Source organism: Rhinatrema bivittatum, chromosome 13 (assembly GCF_901001135.1).
Source record: "Rhinatrema bivittatum chromosome 13, aRhiBiv1.1, whole genome shotgun sequence".
Classification (NCBI taxonomy): domain Eukaryota; kingdom Metazoa; phylum Chordata; class Amphibia; order Gymnophiona; family Rhinatrematidae; genus Rhinatrema; species Rhinatrema bivittatum.
Genome location: NC_042627.1, coordinates 49,237,202 through 49,249,850, shown reverse-complemented (window position 1 = coordinate 49,249,850; position 12,649 = coordinate 49,237,202). Strand labels below are relative to the sequence as shown.

General features: G+C 51.0%; 1 protein-coding gene across 2 annotated transcripts in view; it reads right to left on the bottom strand.

The window, feature by feature from the left end:
- Positions 1–12,649, bottom strand: part of PRTG (protogenin) — a 219,983-nt gene that overhangs the window by 32,630 nt on the left and 174,704 nt on the right. The window lies entirely within an intron of this gene.

Genomic DNA, 12,649 nt, shown 5'->3' with positions numbered 1-12,649 from the left:
GAGAGAGACATGGGAGGTAAGAGAGGGTGGGTGGGGGGATGCTTGAGTGTGGGTTTCAGAGAGAGGGAGCCTATATGAGGGGAGGGGGATGCCGATGAGAGAGAATGTGTGTCGGGGAGGGTGAGCGAGAGCATGGGGGAGGGGATGCCGGTGAGAGGGAATGTTTATGTGAGAGAGGGGGGTGACAGAGAGCATGGTTGGTGAGCGGGGGTGGGGAGGTTGTGAGAGACAGCATGGGGGGGGGATGCCGGTGAGAGAGAATGTGTGTGAGTGAGGGGTTGACAGAGCATGGTTGGTGAGAGAGAGCATGGGAGGTAAGAGAGGGTGGGTGGGGGGATGCTTGAGTGTGGGTTTCAGAGAGGAGGAGCCTATATGAGGGGAGGTGTGTGTGTGAGAGAGGGGGTGTGACAGAGAGCATGGTTGGTCAGAGGGGGGTGGGGAGGGTGTGAGAGAGCATGGGGGGATGCCGGTGAGAGAGAATGTGTGTGTGAGAGAGGGGAGGGTAACAGAGAGCATGGTTGGTGAGCGGGGGGGGGGGGGGGGGGGGGGGGATGCCGGTGAGAGAGAATGTGTGTGTGAGAGAGGAGAGGGGGTGTGGGGGGAGTGCGAGAGACAGCTTGGTTGGTAAGAGGGGGAGTGCGTGGGATGCTTGACTGTGGGTTTCAGAGAGGGAGCCTATATGAGGGGATGTGTGTGTGTGCCAGAGAGTGAGAGAGCCTGTATGAGGGTGTGAGTATGTAGAAGGGACACTCTTACAGTGAATTTCAAGGGAAATTCAGCTCAAAACAAGAGCAGATGTGCCAATAAAAAGGCTCACCGCTCGGGCATAGAATGGGTACAGTTGCTAGTGTTCTAATATTTCTCAAAAAAACCCCAATAAAATGTTTCAAATCAGAAACATCAAATTACACCCAATTAAAAATAACAAGGATTAAAAACTTTCCTGCTCCCCATACTTGGAGAGCAGAAATTTAATACCAGCATTTCTTTTGATTTCCACTTACCCTGAGATTATCATAAATTGGGGAAGGCAGGGCCTCACAAACTATCTTTTCTCTCATTCACACACACACACACACACACACTAACACATTCATTCTTTCACACATTCCCTCTCTCATATACATGCTAATGCTGTCACACACAGTCCCTCTCTCCCACGTGCCTGCCTGTGAGAACCTGTGTGTGACACACCAGGCCCTAAAGCACTGATACACCACCTACTGGGCAAACAGAACAAGCCAGATTGTTACAAATCCCTACAGAGAAACTACACACTAGTCAAAATACTGTGCCTTTGTTACACATGCACATCATAGACAGGCCCTTACCTAATACAGAATAAGGGACTACAAATTAGAAATAGAAATATGCAGCAAAACCAGACTCTGAACTCTGAAATGCACATTCCCAAAGAAACCATATTCCAATTGTTGAAAGGCAAAATAATTTTTTCCCCTTTGTTTGATCTTATTTTTCTAATCAGTTGGTCCCAGTCTCTTTTTCCCCCTTGTCTTATTCCTTTTTCAGGGATTCTTATTCTTTCCGTTTCTTCTCTCTCCTCCTGTCTTCTTTCCTTCCTCTACACACCCACACACACAAGCTCTCTCTCACATTGGTGCTCTCACACACAAGTCATTTCTCACACAGGATCCCACTCTTGCATGCTCTCATGTACACACAGGCTCCCACATTCATATGCTCTCTCACAAATGAAGGCTCTCACTTTCACATGCTGTCTCACATGCAAGCTCCCATTCCCACACACACATGCAAGCTCTCACTCTTACATGCTCTCATTCACACACAGGCTACCACTCACACACACAGACTCTCCCACTCACATGCTCTTACATGCATATTGCCATTCTCACAAACACACACACAGGTTCTTACTCTTACATGCCGTCTCACACATAGGCTCCCATTCCCCCTCAGACACACACAGGCTCTCACTCTTATATGCTCTCACACACAGGTTCCCACTCCCATACATACGTATCCACGCGGGCTCTCACTCTCACATGCAGGCTGTCACTTTCTCACACACACACACAGGCTCTCACTCTCATAAGATGTTTCTCATATGTAGGCTCCCATTCCGCCCCAGAGTCACACACATTCTCACTCACACAGCTTCATATTGCCATACAAACACACAAGCACCCCACATGCTCTCTCACATACAGGCTCCTACTCCCATAGATATGCACACACACACACTCTCGTTCTTACATGCAAGCTCCCACTCCCACATACCATACACTCCCTCACACCCACACACAGGCTCTCACACCCACATGCTCTTTCTCTCTCTCACACACACACACAGGCAGGCTCCCATTCACATTCCCCCCAAGCAGGCTTCCAAACACACACATTCACTCCCAGGCAGGCTACAATTCACACACACCCCTAGGTAGGTTATCATTCACACTACACACACACCCCCAGGCAAGGTTACCATTCACACTCCTGCAAGCAGCTTACCATTCTCTCTCACACACATGCACCCAGGCAAGCTACCATTCATACATTCAAACCCAGAGGGGTTCTCTTTCACTCACCTACACAGAGACAAAACACAGGTAAGCTCCCCATCGGGTCTGGAAAGCTGCCAGTGGCTGAGAAGAAGAGCAGGCTTGGGAGGCTGCCGGCAGCCAAGAAGAGAAAGGAACCCGTTCTCCCACTGCTCCTTAGATGCCTGCCCTGTGCTGTTCAAAACTCGCGGGGCTAGCACGTCTTCTATGCTGATCTTGCAATGCACGAAATAAGCACAGAGTACAAACAAGCCACCCGTGGTTTGAAGGCCAGCACACAGAAGCGGGAGAACGGGCTTCTTCCTCTTCTCGGCCACAAAGCGGTTCCCCAGTGTTGCAACTGTCCCTTCCCGATGGCTTCACTCCGCCTACCTTTCCTTCTTTGCTCCTCCTCTTGCTGCGGATGGACACCTGGCTACCGCGGCATCTGCCTGCTGCCCTCTCTGGCATTCCCGGACTGGCTTGGGCGCTGCCTCCCGCCATGCTCCACTAGTACCTTAGGGCCCAAGTGCCGCGCGGCCCTCTCTCTTATTTCCTACTTGGCGCGAACCTCAGGGGCGTCCCCCTGTGATGACGTCACGCTGCCCAGATATTTAAAGCCTACAATGTTTGCTAGCCTTTGAGTTAGCAAGGGGATTCTTTACAAATGGGATTCGATCTCCGTACCCAGCTACTCTGCCTCCAATTCCATTGGACTCTTAACGCTAACAGGGTACCCACTCCTTGGGGGCCTCACTTGCTTTTCAGGTCGCTATCAGGAAACCGGTACTCGCTCCTCGAGGGCCCATGTTCCCTGACTCGCTGCCTGCTCATACCTTCTCTTCTGCCTGGAAGGATTCGCTATCTTCAACAACAGTGAGTACTACCATCTTCACCTCAGAGCTGTTCCCTGAAACCAGGTACTAGCTCCTCGAGGGCCTGCCTCCGTTCCAGCCCTGGTGCCATCTCCTACATTTTTTTTATTTTATTTATTTAACATTTTTATTTAACATTTTTATATACCGGCATTCGTAGGACACATCATGTCGGTTCACAATTAACTGAGAAAGGAAATTACATTGAACAAGGGGGGTTTAACTGGGAGAATTGGATAATAATTGGATAAAAGGAACAAGGTAAAAAGCGAAGAACGAGAGAAAAGAGAAAGCAAGCATGGATAACTTAATTGGAAAAATATGGGTTTAAAATTACATATTACATATGTGAACTTATTTACAACGTTGGGGGGAGGGGTGAGGGGAGAGGGAAAGGGGGGGAGAAAATATGCGAGAGGGGAGGTAAAAGTAATGGAGAGATTGATATGGTAAAGAAGGCGGGGGGGGGGGGGGGCTGAAGAGGCTAAGAGGCGGGTGGGGGGGGGGGGAGTGGAGGGGGGGAGTTAGGGGGAGCATGGGGTGTGTTGGAAGGGTTACCAGGGTGGGAAAGGTGGGAAGGGCTGTATGGAGAATGCAGGTTCCTGTATGCGTGGGAGGCCTAGGGTTGAGAGGAGTTGGGGTAGGCCTGTTTAAACAGCCATGTTTTTTATTCCTTTTTTGAAGTGGCTCAGGGATGGTTCTAGTCGGAGTTTGGCCGGGAGGGAGTTCCAGAGGGAGGGGCCCTGCGATAGAGAAGGCTCTTTCCCTGGTGGCGGTGAGGTGCCCAATTTTGAGTGAGGGGGTTTGGAGGGTGCCGGCGAGGGCGTTTCTGGTGGGGCGGTTCGATTGTCGGAATTGAGGCATATCTTCAAGCCAGGGGGAGCTGTTTTTGTGTAGAGTGTTATGTAGGATGGTAAGTGTTTTGTATTGGGAACGGAATGCAATGGGGAGCCAGTGGAGATTTTGTAGTATGGGAGTGATATGATCGGATTTTCTTGTGTTTGTTAGGATACGTGCCATGGCATTTTGGAGGATTTGAAGAGGTTTAGTAGTAGAGGCTGGGAGGCCTAGGAAAAGGGCGTTGCAATAATCGAGTTTGGATAACATGGTGGTTTGCATGACGGTGCGGAAATCATGGGCGTGAAGGAGGGGCTTCAGTTTTTTGAGGGTTTGGAGTTTAAAGAAGCCTCCTTTTAGCAGTGATTTAATGTGGGATTTCAAATTTAGTTGGTTGTCTAGGTAAACTCCTAAGTCTCTGACGCTATGTGGTAGTGATTGAGCTTGTGAGGCATTTTGGATCGTATGGTGGATCGAGTCGGAAGATTGATTTGTTAGGATAAGGATTTCAGTTTTGGAGGTGTTGAGTGCAAGGTGGAGATTGGAGAGGAGTGAGTTTATGGAGGTCAGACAAGTTTCCCAGTACTGCAGGGTTTCGTTGAGGGATTTTCGAATGGGAATCAAAATTTGTACGTCATCTGCGTATAGGAAGAATTTCAGTCCTAGTTTAGAGAGTAAGTGGCAGAGTGGGAGTAAGTAAATATTGAAGAGGGTGGATGTACTCATGGAACCACTGTGTGAGTACATTACCTTCAAGCCTCTCAGCTCTCAGGTACTCGCTCCTCGAGGGCCTGCTCTCCCTATCCTGGGGTTCTCCATACTGGGGCTTGTGCATATTCCACTGTACTCATTATTCTCAGTTCTTTCCAATACAGCACTGCTAATGGAGGAGTCGCTGTTCCAGCGCCTGAGGGATACTAGCCTAGCTGGGCTACTTCTATTGCTCACTACTGCCACCTCTGGTGGCTTCATCACATTGTCTAATAAAAGATCAATCTCTGTGTTTGTGTGTCTTAAGCTGAGCCTGACCTGTGGCCACTCACGGGACTTCCCCCTGTGGGCGTGGTCAGCTGCCACAGTGTCCAAGGGTCCACCCAAACCTCACTAATTATAACACCCAGACTTGCTATTCTTCTTGGCCATCAGTGGCCTACTGGACCTTTTTTTTTCTTTGGCCACCAGTGAAATTGGATCCGCCAGTGGCCTCGCAGGCCTCTTCCTCTTCTCAACCACTAGCAAGATAGGATTCTCCAGCGGCCTACTGGGCCTCTTCTTCGCAGCTGCTGCTCTCCTGGATGTGCATGCAGTTGGTGGTGCACGGCACACCCTGTTTCAAAGTTAGTGGTGCATGTGCACCACTGAGCACCTATGAACACTACACCCATATCCAAATGAAACATTAATTGCAGGTGTGCTGGTCTAGTACAATGGTTACTAGCCAGAGGGGAAAATGGAGAGATTACTTACCTGATAATCTCGTTTTCCTTAGTGTAGGCAGATGGACTCAGAACGAATGGGTATAGTGTGCTCGTGCTAGCAGTTGGAGACGGATCTGACGTCAGCACGTAGTACATATACCCCTGCAGAAGTGCAGAAGCTCAGTAATCTTCCTTGCAAAAGCATTATGGATATATGTGTGACTGACCGATTAACTGAACATGATTAACCTGACAGATTGACAGTAGCTGGAGACCGCCAGTGTTCTCAACCGGAAGGCGTCGACACCCGGCAGGGTGCATGCCCTATGTAAGGAAGCATGACTTACCTTGAAACGGTGAATCCCCATATATAAGGGCAGCCGGGCGGGATGCTGAGTCAATCTGTCTACACTAAGGAAAACGAGATTATCAGGTAAGTAATCTCTCTATTTCCTAGCGTGTAGCAGATGGACTCAGAACGAATGGGATGTACAAAAGCTACTCCCGGACTGGGTGGGAGGCTGCCCGAGGTCCGTTTAGGATTGCCCTTGCAAATGCTGTGTCCTCCCTGGCCTGGACGTCCAGACGGTAGAATCTGGAGAAGGTATGGATGGAGGACCACGTTGCCGCTCTACATATCTCTGCAGGCAACAGCATCCTAGTTTCTGCCCAGGAGGCCGCTTGTGCTCTGGTAGAGTGAGCCTTGACTCGTAGAGGTGGTGGTTTTCCCGCTTCTACGTAGGCCGCTTTGATAACTTCTTTGATCCAGTGAGCAATAGTCGCCCATGAGGCCGCTTCTCCTTGCCTCTTCCCACTGTGAAGGATGAACAGGTGGTCCGTCTTTCGTACTGTTTCCAACATTTCCAGGTATCTGGACAGCAGCCTGCCGATGTTGAGATGACGCAGTATTCGACCTGCTTCCGATTTCCTCAACCCTTCCATGGTTGGCAAGGATATGGTTTGGTTGAGGTGGAAGAGTGAGACCACTTTGGGTAAGAAGGAAGGAACCGTGCGAAGATGGATAGCCCCTGGGGTGATTCTGAGAAACGGATCGCGGCAGGACAGCGCTTGTAGCTCTGAGATGCGGCGTGCTGAGCATACGGCCAGCAAGAACACCATCTTCAAGGTTAACGAATGGAGGGACAGGCCTCGGAGGGGTCTGAAGGTGGGTCCTGCTAGGAATTCCAAAACTAGGTTGAGGTTCCACAGGGGTACTGGCCATTTCAGTGGTGGGCGAATGTGTTTGACCCCTTTCAGGAAACGTGAAACGTCCGGGTGCGTGGCAATGCTGTTGCCGTCACACCTGGGGCCGTAGCAGGATAGCGCTGCCACCTGAACCTTGATTGAATTGAGGGACAGACCCTTCTGAAGCCCATCTTGCAGGAAATCCAAAATGATGGGTATTTTAGCGGCATGTGGACTGGTGCTGCGAGTTTCGCACCAGGCTTCAAATACTCTCCAGATCCTTATATAAGTTAGTGATGTGGAGAACTTGCGTGCTCGGAGGAGTGTATCTATTACCGACCCAGAGTATCCCCTTTTCTTCAGTCGAGCCCTCTCAATGGCCAGACCGTAAGAGAGAATTGAGCTGAATCCTCGTGGAGGATGGGACCTTGTCGCAGCAGGTCCCTGTGAGGGGGCAGGGGTAGAGGATCCCCTGCCAGTAGTCGTCTCATGTCTGCGTTCCAGGGTCTTCTTGGCCAGTCCGGGGCCACCGAAGAACTCGGCCTCTGTGCCGCTGAATCCTGTGCATAATGGTGCCCAGCAGGGGCCATGGGGAAAAAGCATATAGCAGGATCCCCTGAGGCCATGGCTGCACCAGGGCGTCGATCCCGTGGGATAGAGGATCTCACCTGCGACTGAAGTATCTGGGTACTTGAGCGTTGGACCTGTCCGCTAGTAGGTCCATGCCCGGAGTCCCCCACTGATCCACAATCATCTGGAAGGCCGTGGATGACAGCTGCCATTCCCCCGGGTTTAGGCTTTCTCTGCTGAGGAAGTCTGCTGTGGTGTTGTCCTTCCCGGCAATGTGGACGGCGGAGATGTCCTGGAGATTTGCTTCCGCCAAAGCCATCAGGGGGGGCTATTTCTAAGGATACCTGTCGGCTTCTGGTTCCGCCCTGTTGGTTGATGTATGCCACCGTGGTGGCATTGTCCGACATCACTCTGACTGCTCTGTTTCGAAGTCTGTGGGTAAATCGCAGGCAGGCTAACCTGACTGCCCGTGCCTCTAGTCGGTTGATGTTCCATCCCGACTCTTCTCTGTTCCACCGCCCTTGGGCGGTTAGCTCTTCGCAGTGTGCTCCCCAGCCGCTCAAGCTGGCATCTGCAGTGAGCAGGGTCCAGGTTGGGGAGGACATTTTTTACCCCCGGCTCGTGTGGCCGGGCTGCAGCCACCACCGTAACTGATTCTGTACTCTGGCCAGTAGAGGTAGATGCACGGTGTAGTTCTGTAATCGTGGGCTCCACCGAGATAGGAGGGCGCGTTGTAATGGTCTCATATGAGCCCGTGCCCATGGTACCACTTCCAGAGTGGACGCCATTAGGCCGAGGACCTGTAGGTAATCCCAAGCTGTGGGCTGGGTGGTGCTCAGCAGAGTCTGTAAACGATTCCGGAGTTTCGATCTCCTCTTGGAGGTCAGGCTGACTGTCTTCCTGGGTGTCGAATCGGACTCCTAGGTATTCCAGCGACTGCGCAGGCTGTAGGGAGCTCGTTTGTGTTGACTACCCATCCTAGGCTTTCCAGAAGAGATATAACTCTGTTGGTTGCCTGGTGGCTCTCCTCCGGTGACTTTACCCTGATCAGCCAATCGTCTAGGTAGGGATGGACGAGAATTCCTTCCTTCCTGAGTGACGCCACCACCACTACTATTACCTTGGTAAAGGTCCGCAGTGCGGTGGCTAACCCGAAGGGTAAAGCCCGGAACTGAAAGCGTTGTTTCAGGACTTTGAAGCGTAAGTAGTGCTGGTGATCCCAATGGATTGGGATATGCAAGTAGGCCTCTGACAGATCCAGGGATGTGAGATACTCCCCTGGCTGTATTGCACTTCGGACTGACCGCAGAGTTTCCATGCGAAATCCTGGGACCCTTAAGTGCCGGTTGACTGACTTGAGGTCCAGGACGGGTCTGAAGGTGCCCCCCTTCTTGGGTACGATGAAATAAATGGAGTAATGCCCAGAATGTATCTCCCATGCAGGCACTGGGATTATGGCTTTTAGGAACAGGAGTCTCCACAAGGTAGCTTCCAGTGCCACCCTCTTGAGGGGTGGACAAGGAGATTCCACAAACTTGTCCGGAGGGGGATGAAGGAAGTCCAGGTAATACCCTTCTCGGATGATGGAAAGGACCCACTGGTCCGAAGTAATCTCGACCCATCTGCGGTAGAATAGGGTTAGCCTACCCCCTATGGCTTCTTCCCCCAGATGGGTCAGCTGATGCTCATTGTGGGGTGCGGCCGGTACCTGAACCCGAGCCGGTTCCCCTCTTGTTGTGCCTGGTCCGAAAGGACTGATTCCTGGTCGGAGAACGAGGTGCTTGGTAGCTAGTCCTGTAGGGGTTGAAGCGTTGAGAGCTTCTACCTCTGGATGGCCTAGGAAAATGGCGCTGGTTCCTCCTTGACTTGTCTTCTGGTAGACGGAGCAATGGAGAGGCGCCCCATTTGTTAGCCAGTTTCTCGAGGTCGCTGCCGAACAGGAGGGATCCCTTAAAGGGCATTCTTGTAAGGCGCGTCTTGGAGGAGGAGTCGGCCGACCAATTTCGTAGCCAGAGCTGTCTCCTGGCTGCCACTGAGGATGATACTCCCTTGGCTGCCGTACGAACTAAGTCGGAGGCAGCGTCAGTGAGGAACGAAAGAGCTGATTCCATTTCTTCTCCCGGGGTGTTGTTCCTGGCTTGTGATAAACAGGAGTGCGTCACCACGGTGCAGCAGGTCGCGATTCGCAGGGACATGGCTGCCACCTCGAAGGCTTGTTTCAGAATGGCGTCCAGGTGCCAGTCATGTGCATCCTTGAGGGCCGCCCCTCCCTCCACTGGAATGGTGGTGCGCTTCACAATTGCGCAAACTATGGCGTCTACCTTGGGGCATGCCAGCAGCTCCTTGGTTGCCGGGTCCAGGGGGTACATGCTAGACAAGGCCCAACCCCCTTTGAATGAGGCCTCTGGCGCATTCCACTCCAGATCGATTAGCTGCTGTGCTGCTTGAAGGAGGGGAAAATGGTGAGCCGTTTGACGAAGGCCTTCTAGCAGGGGGTTCATTCTAGGTTCCCCTGGGGTGCCTTGGCCCGGGATAGCCAGCTCCGACAGGCATTGAGAGACCAGGTCTGGAAGATCCTCCTTAAGAAAGAAGCGTCTCATGGTTCGATACGGCTCTATCCCCGAGGGAAGTTCTCCCTGCTCGGGGAGCTCGCCTTCTTCCTCAGAGCAATCTGAATCCCCATAAGTGGGGCTTCCGGGTGGCAGGTGGCCGTGCCTAGGTCTAGAGGGTCCAGGGGCAGGGTCATCCGGTACGTATGGGTCCGTTCGGGGATCAGACTGCATTTTGACAAAGGCGTGAATCCCCTTGAATAACTCCATCCAGGAGAGCAAAGCAGGTTCTAGCCTTAGGGGCACCAGGTCTCTAGGGTTCCCCGGCTGCTCACCTCGGCCTGCTAGGTCCGGGGTGTTCCCTGAGGAACTGGCAATTAATCTGGGCTGGGACCGGCCCTGGCCTGGAACTCCCAGGGCCTCCTCACATTGGGCACATAGGGAGTCTGCTTCCTCGCTCTGTGTGGCTCTGAGGTGGCATGCTGAGCAGAGGCCTAGAGCTCTTATGCCTGATTCTTGAAGTGCTGGCTCTGTAGACGCATGGGCTCTCATACGCTCCATTGCGTCTGTTATTTCTATGCGCTGGTGCGCTCCCAGCCGAAAGGATGCGCCTTGTAATATGCGCGAAAGATGTGCGCCGAGTAATGTGCGCCCATCAACATGCGCCTAAACAATATAATATGCGCCCAATTACTTTCGGGCGCCTAACATACGCGCCCATTGCCTGTGCGCTTAGTCTGAACACTAGATCGAGGCGGCGAACCAGAGCAGATGGCGATGTCGAGCAGGCAGGCAAAATGGCGGGCTTCCACATAGGCAGACCCCGCTAATCCTCGCTCTTCGGAGACCAGCAAAAGTAAAGATGTACGCCTTACCTGATCTTCGGCGCTTCCCGGCTGCGACCCGGGCGGTCTCCGGCTGCGGGGGGAAAGGGTAATTACCGTCACCACCGCGCTCGAGGAAGTGCACCTGCTGCCTCTAAGCCGCGCCCAAACTAGTCTCGCTCGGGGGCCAAGTCCTCACCGCGAACGGATCGGGACAGAGGCTGCCTCTATGCCGCGCCCGAGCCCTTCTCACTCGGGGGCTAGGTCCCTGCCGCGATTCGGCCACCGGACCGAGGCTCTTACCTCCGAGGGACCACGGAAATCACCTCGAGAAACTCAACTGGGGGAGGGACCCGAGGGTATCACCGCAGGAGTGCGGGGTTTGTCTTCAGGTAGGATTCTTCTATGAATTTAATAGTTAGAATTTGGAAGAACGCTCAGCAAGCGTGAGGTAGCTCCAAACTGCTTTGGAGACGGAAATTACTGAGCTTCTGCACCTACTGCAGGGGTATATGTACTACGTGCTGACGTCAGATCAGTCTCCAACTGCTAGCACGAGCACACTATACCCATTTGTGCTGAGTCCATCTGCTACACGCTAGGAAATAATAATTTTCTTTAGTATTAATGCAATCTGGCTCAGTATTATCTGAGAGAGAGTGGCAGAGCTGCACTGATGAAAACTTATTGATAACTATGCGGGTATCTTTTTCACAATGCTGCGGAATTTCAGCAGTCTATAAGTAATTGAAGCACAGAAGAAGTCAGAAGATCAGGACCACTTCGTCCACCTGGTCTGCCTACTATGTTGTCACAGGTCTTATTCAGTCTGTGGTGTTGTGCCTCTATCTGCCACCAAAGCCCCTTTCTGTCTGTCCCATGCACAGTTGAATTCTGCAACTATTCTGATGCCTAAAACTTCTGCTGGATGTCAGTTCCAAGTCTCTATCAACCACTCACTAATGAAGTCTTTTCTCACATTTTTTTAGCGCTTTCTCCTTTCAGATTCATATAATGACTGCTTGTCCTTGATCTTTTCTTTCTATGGAAAATGCTTCCTTCTGGTACTTTACCGACACCTGCTAGATGTTTGAATATTTATAGCACATCTCCCATTTCCTTCTTTCTGCTACAGAGTATATATTTATTTATTTATTTATTTATTGTTTTTGTTATACCGAGTTTCATGATAGGCATCACATCAACCCGGTTTACAAATAACAAGGAGTGTAAAGCATAACGTAACGTAAAAAACAATATTTTCAATAAGAACCTTGAACTTTAAATACAGTGATTCAGAAAAAGGGAGAGGGAAAGTTACAAAAAACAAGGAAAATAAACTTGGGATGGAAGGGGAGAAATTGAACAGCACAATATTTACATTTCAGCCTATTGATACATTAGAATAGCAAGTGAAAAAATAAGACTATGAAACGGTACATAGGTAATCAAATGAATAAATATGACACAGTTGTGAATGGTAATAGTATGATAAATATTCAGCAGGAATTAGTGAGAGAGGGTTTGAGGTTGGTTGATTCGTGTTTACATTCCATTATTGCATACGAGTTAGTGCTAGTGAGAGGAGGTTTTATTCAAGGCTTGGAAATGCTTTTTTGAAAAGCCAAGTTTTTAGTCTTTTCCTAAATGTTAAAGAGCATGGCTCTTGTCTCAAATCAGGTGGGATCGAGTTCCAGAGAGCTGGACCTGCTGATGAGAAGGCTCTGAGACTCAAGGATTTATGTTGGTAGGTTTTGGCCTTTGGAATTTGGAGTGACTCTTTGTAGTGTTCCCTGATAGGCCTGGCGGAGGTGAATTTTTTAAGTGGTATTTGTAGGTCGAGTTGCGTGTGTTGGTTGATAGTTTTGTAAA